The sequence below is a fragment of the Physella acuta genome, unplaced genomic scaffold, assembly GCF_028476545.2.
Source record: "Physella acuta isolate Inbredline_101_S28 unplaced genomic scaffold, ASM2847654v3 ptg000743l, whole genome shotgun sequence".
Classification (NCBI taxonomy): Eukaryota; Metazoa; Mollusca; class Gastropoda; family Physidae; genus Physella; species Physella acuta.
This window is the reverse complement of record NW_026732261.1, coordinates 78,879-85,984: the sequence shown is the minus strand read 5'-3', so window position 1 is coordinate 85,984 and position 7,106 is coordinate 78,879.

Genomic DNA, 7,106 nt, shown 5'->3' with positions numbered 1-7,106 from the left:
TGATGTTGGTGAGTTATCACCCACCTGAACTGGGAAAGGCCGTAATTCGATACCAAAACAGTGTCACCCCTCCCCTTTGTGTAGGGTACGATCGCCTGGCATTTGACCTGAGCTGACTGGAGATTGTTGGATGCGAATCAGCCCCCGACCTGACATGGGATGTAAATTTGGGAAACAGGTAAAAAGATACTCTATTGTATGCGGACCGATGAAGACGTCCTTTTAGTGAGCAGAGGGATGCCTGTAGTAGACAGTTAGTGACCTGATGAACGCTAGTCCTGACTTTCTTGTTGTAGATGTCGCATATGTAGCCCTACTTGTCTTGGTATAACAAAATTAACATTCAGTTGCGTGCAGAGGGGTGGGAAGAGGGCGATGAGTGGGGGGGGGGGGGGAGGCCCTTAGGATCTATAACAAGGGGCATTAGACAGAGTGATTTATTTTATTTTTTTAAGAAAGTTAAAAGTGTTGATGTAGCATGTTTTCTCTATCATTAGCAGGTTTGCGTCATAGTGTCACCCCCCCCCCCCCCCTCTCCACCCTTGTCGGGATTTATCAAATTTTCTCTTAAAAGACTATTTAACACTCTAATTAACCACTTTTTAAAGTGGAACTATCATTTTTTGTATATGTTTTGCTATTTTTTGCCTTGGTGTCACCCCCCCCCCCCTAAATGGTGTCACCCGGTGCGGTCCGCACCCCCCCCCCCCTCGCTACGCCCATGCTTTTATATTAACAATTAGTCATCAACAAACAATTTAAACAACTTTATTTTCCTAATTATTTGGCACGTGATTGAATTTTCTTAAGTGATTTGGTATGAATTACATATCTGTCAAAAGTTATTAAATATCTTAGCAAGAAAAAAAAACACTAAGAACATTGGGTTAAAACGTGGGAGAGGTAAACATCTGTTATTAAAGTCTTATAGACTCCAAAACATTTATGTGTTATTATAAGTGTTTGCATATTATATAGGACTATACACACACACACACATGTATATATATATATATATATATATATATATATATATATATATATATATATATATATATATATATATATATATAATGGAAAAAAGCAGGCCCCGCGCGGATGGTTGGCCCTAGGCCCCGCGTATTCCTAACGCCGGCTCTGCATACATTTACACTTCTGTGCTCGCTTTTAAGCAACAGATCTTTTCTGTTGTAAATTAAACATTATCAAAACTTTAGAATTGGTGGAATTTAGCTGTTAAGGGCTCGATTTGTTTGTGAATTAATGTTGGTTCATGAAAAAATAATTTCATTCGGGTATTAAAAAGAGGTTATGGTGGTATTGGAGGTAGGACACAATGGTTACTTTTATGCCAATAGTGGTCATATCATTCATTTTTCTGGAGCCAATATGTCGGGAGTCATTTTGTCAAAAGCCAATATGTCGGGAGCCCAATTGCCGGGAGCCAATATGTCGGGAGCCCATTTGTCGGTAGCCAAAATGTCGTGAGCCCATTAGCCGGGAGCCCATTTGTCTTGGGCCCTTATGTCGGGAGCCAATATGTCGGGAGCCGCTTTGTCGGGAGCCAATATGTCCTGAGCCTATTTGTCAGGGGTTAATATGTCGGGAGTCCATTTGTCGGGAGCCTAAATATCGGGAGCCCATTTGTCGGGAGCCTATATGTCGCAAGTCAATATGACGGGAGCCCATTTGAGGGGAGCCAATAAGTCGGGGCCCTTTTGACGGGGCTATTTTGACGGGGTCGGTTTGTCGGGAGTCGATTTGACGGGGTCGTATTAACGGGGCCGTGTTTTGGACGGGGCCGATTTGTCCCGGGCCGTTTTGACAGGGCACCGTTAAAAACATACTGGATACGATTTCCGTTTATTCTAGACATCTAGACCTAGACCTAGACCTAGACCTAGATCTAGATCCAAATTGAAATTCCAAACAGCTGTATAAAAAGTGTAACACTACAAAAAGCTAAATATTTTTGTACAGGCAAGGTGGGTCGTTGTGGCACCAGGGCGATCAGTGTTCCTTTCACATTTTTCTCCGGGGGGGGGGGGGGGTAAAATTTCCGGGGGGGGGGGAGGGGGCGGACACTGTTAAAAGTATATATTTTCTATATAAATTCCATTTCGTTCGGAGGAGGGGGTGGGGTCGGTAAACTATATTCGGGGGGAGGGATTCGCCCCCCCCCCCCCTCTCCCGAAGCGATGCATGGAAGAATCACTGCCCGTGGTCCTTTCAGACATTTTTTCTCTTTGGGGGGGGGGTGGTGTACTTGAATTTCCGGTGTGGAGGGGGGGGGGGGTACTCTGCTTGAAGTATATATTTTTAATATCAAATCTATTTCGTTTGGGAAATGTGACGGGGAGGGGAGGGGGCGTTTTACACGCCTCCCCGAATAGATATAGATGTCTGAGTGAAACTGTGTATGTTTAAGTCTCCAGCTTTATGATGATGTTAATTAGGTGACTAAGAAAAACCATACAAATGATATATGAAATCCAGACAAGAAGGATATCCAAATGGGGGATCAGGAGAGAGGTGGCTCCCAGAGGCGTAGCGAAGGGGGGGGGGGGTGGGGCGGGGGGGGGGGGTACATATTTTCCCGGGCGCCGACCTTAGGGGGCGCCAAAATGGGTTTGAAAAAACAAATTAAAGTCTCATTTTAGCTGCATTTTTGCATTATAAATATTAAAAATATAAGGGGGTGGGGTGCAAAATGAAAGTTTGAAGGGAGGGGGTCGCAAATCGGAAAGTTTGAGAGGAGGGGGTGCAAATCGAAAGTTTAAGGGGGGTGCAAATTGAAAATTGGAAGGTTGCTCCCGAGTGGGGGGGGGCGCCAAATTGACAGTTTGTCCCCGGGTACCGGGGATGGGTCGCTACGCCTTTGGTGGCTCCCTCTGTATTTTTTTTAGTATGTCTACACTGGTACCTTTTTCGGAAAATAAAAATGATTAATTAACACGAGTAAAATACCACTTTTCGTTATCAGAAATTGTTCAAAAGTTGACAGAAACCTACGCAAACAATCTAATACTTGTATGTGAAATTTTGAGTACGTATCCACCCGACCTCACTACGCCACTGGACGCACATATATTGTGGTCGTTTTTTTTTTTGCCTCATTGTTTCAGCTAATGAAGACGCCCATTTGTGGTCGACTTCTGTACTAAAATGTTGGTTTAAAGAAGCAGTATTTCTTCCAGACTTTTTTCTGGGGGGGGGGGGGGGGGGGCGGACTAAATTTTCCGAGGCGGACACTGGTAAAAGTATATATGATCTATATAAACTCCATTTCGTTCGGGGGGGGGGGGGGCTTCGCGTCCCCGTCCCCCTCGACGAAGAGATGCCTGGAAAAAACTCTGTGAAGAAGGTGCCTATCCATGACTAGACTGACACATCGTAGCATTTTTTTTCTATTACCAACCGAATCTAACCTTACAATTGTCTGTATTGGTCGAATGTATTTTTAATAACTAATATTAGCATTAATAAGATTTGGCAAGGCCTCATGGCATATTATTCTCTTTACTTCATAGCAGTGGCGTAGCGAGGTCTGATGTCACCCGGGTGCAGCACTTAATGGTGTCCACCCCCCCCCCCCCCCCCAGAGGCGTAGCGACCCTTCCCGGGGACAAACTTTCAATTTTGATGTGCACCTCTTAAAAGACTATGTCACCCGGGTGCGGCATTTAATGGTGTCACCCCCCCCCCCCCTCCCAGAGGTGTGTAGCGACCCCTTCCCGGGGACAAACTTTCAATTTTCGATTTACACCCCCCCCCCCCCCTCAAACTTTCGATTTGCACTTCTTAAAAGACTATTTAACACTCGAATTAATCACGTAATTAAGCGGAATTGTCATTTTTCTATATATATTTTGCTATTTTTTGCCTTGGTGTCACCCCCCCTAATTGTTGTCACCCGGTGCGGTCCGCACCCCCCCCCCCCACCCCTCGCTACGCCCCTGCTCCATAGATCTCTTTCCAAAAAGAGTGCTATTTGAGTACTTTTTAGGGCACGGGTTCCCAACCTGGGGGTCGCGACCCCCCTAGGGGTCGCGAAGGTCTTTCTGGGGGGTCGCCAACTGGTATACTAAACCTTAGTAATTTGAAACAAAACATGAATATTTAGAAGAATTTTTGAAATTCGGCTTCATTAACATCACTGGAAATGTAATAGAGAAGAAACAAAGCGCACTGTACAAAGTTGTTCTCAGTCACGAATCTATGAAATCTTCAAAACTAAAACGTCATTTGAGACGAGTCATTCGGAACACACCAAAAAGATATGGAGTTCTTTCTTCGGTAAGAAGCTAGTTGCAAACGGCAGAGACTTGATCGAACAGGAAGTTTTCACCAGCATTAGTGCAAGCATCAAATGAAGTCGCGATAGAAAATGCCAAGCAAAAAAAAAAAAAAACAATAGGAGAAAATCTCATCAAACGCTGCATGTACGTAAATGTTAAATAACACATTTTTATTGAAATTAAGCCATTGTTTGCTTTTCAAGTTGATAAATCAACAGACGTGAGTTCGTGTTCGCAGTTGCTGGTCTATGTCTATTTTCATGCGGATAATAGCAAAGAAGAGTTGCTTTTTTGTGAAGATAGCATGGAGAAAATAAATACCTTTTTTGAAACTGGATGATTAAAATGGGTTACAACGGCTGTGGAGGTTTGTACGGATGGTGCGCCATCTATGTTTAGCTCAAAATCGGGCTTTCGGAAAACAGAAAAGAATTAGCTCCCTAACCACTGCCCTAAACCAATCGACATCAAGAGTCCATTGCTAGTATAAGTCGTAAATTATATAAAATCTGGAGCCTTCAAAGAACTGAGCGAAAACATTAATATAGATCACGAGGTTCTGCTCTTCTACACTACAGTACCCTGGCTGTCAAAGAACATGTTGTAAATTATTGTGTTTTTTGAATTGAAATCTGAAATCATGTGGTTCTTGGAAGGAAACAAGACTTTTTGGTATACTTAAAACGACATAGAGTGGTTGGAGAGAGTATCATACCTAGTAGATGTGTTTGAACATCAAGATAAGCTTAAACCTGAAGCTTCAGGGAAAATGAACGAATATTATAACTTTCCATGATAATCTCGGGGCATTTTTATCAAAGCTGCAAAATCGGTAAAGAAAATAAATCTTGGAAATATTGTAAATTTGAGAAACTCTGCGGTGTGGTAGATGAATCTGATTGTGAGATAATTAAAAGTTTGAAAGAAGCTATTTCTGGGCATCTTGAATCTCTTGAAAACGAACTGCATCGCTATTTCTCTGAGCTGAAAAAAAGAAAAGAATCTGCATTTACGCATTACCCATTCTCTTCTTCCCTTGATGTTGAAGGCATTTCCAATGAATTACAAGATGAATTCTTTGATTTGCAGAATGATTCCGAGTAAGATGAAAAACTGCAGACACAATTTTGGTGTAGTATTCACCATTCATACCCAAACGTAAAATTGATTGACTTTTCGAGAATATATTTTCAACACTATTCTTCGATTAAAAACAAAAATTAAGATAATTATAATGACATAGGTTGGCGTTAACAAAAATTTTTTTAAAATTAAAAACTTAACCACGAAGGTTTAGTGAATAGTATGCAATTTTACTCATGCTATTAAAACAGTTATCAAGAAGTAGTTCATATTGAAAGTCTACTAGAAAATCTTATTTTAGTGCTTATTAATTTCCATACTAATTTCGGCTTTTTAATTCTATGGGGGGTCGCGGGTCACTTACTTTTTATAAAAGGGGGGTCGCCACTCGAAAAAGGTTGTTTTAGGGGGTCATCAAACGTTGTCAAATCAATCTTGTCCCACTCGACGTTAACAATGTTTTGAGAGGAGTGGTAGGCTCAGGTGTGACGTCATTTTAGGTGTTGGGTCCTGGCTTTTACTTAAGATGTGTGACGTTGGGGAGGGAGGGGGAGGTACACATAGTTTTAAAAATCATGACGTGGCTTAGGATATGGATGACCCAAGTGTAGGTATAAATCCAGTGCTTTATTTTCACGTTGCGATGTGTTTTTTTTTTTGGCATTTTTCTGTTGGGCATCTTTGTAGGAACCGTTTTTTTTTTTACTCATGAGCACAGAAGTGTTTCTTTCTGGCTTTTTTTCTCCAGGTGAGGGAACTTTAATTTCGGTGGGGGGAGACATTTATTTTTAAATTTACAAAATAAGTTTCTCAAACGCAAATAAATAAATGTTAAAATTCAATTCAGTTCCAAACTCTTACGTTCATAACCAGAATGACCACCGACCCCCCCCCCCCCCCCCAGTAGCAATCTGTTATCTTGTTTGACTAAATGAAATTCTAAAAGTACTTTTTTTTCTCTTCCCACCCTTCACTAGCAGTAACTACCCCTCTGTATATGACACAGCAGTGGGGGTCTCCGGGGGGGGGGGGGGGGGGGGGGGCACTTGAAATCTTCGGGGGGGCGGTAAATTTTCTTCGGGGGGGGCGGCCACTGTTAAAAGTATATATTTTCTATATAAATTATATAAATTTCATTTCGTTCGGGGGGGGGGGGGCTTTGCCCCCCCCCGAAGAGATGCCTGGAAGAAACTCTGGACAAGTGACTTGCACTGGTGTGTGCCGAAAGTAAGAACATTTTTATTATAACAACGGGTGGAAAGAGATGTGAATAAATCTGTTCCAAAGAAAATATTTACACAGCTACAAGTTATGATTTTTAGTAAGCTGTGGGTTGCCCATAGCACTAAATGATTGAGTTTATATTTGCTGACCCATCAGGAAATCTAAGCTATGGTGGGTACCGGATTCACAACTGTATTTACTTCCCTAATGTGTTAGTTACCAATCAGTTTGGTGGCCTCAGATTCTAACTCAAGAATTTCAGGGTTAGCAGTCTAGTTCTCTACCACTAGAAAACGCCGTCCCATCCTAATTATTATACTATTTAATTATAGTGTATGTCATTCTAGACCATGTCCACATGTATCATATTATTTGTTCAGTTACAAGTTTACTTTTATTGCTATTATTTCAATGCTTTTTAAGCTATGGTGGTGATATTTTAATACAGGACACTAAAATACAGAACAATTAGCTTAATAAATAAATTAATAAGACCAACAC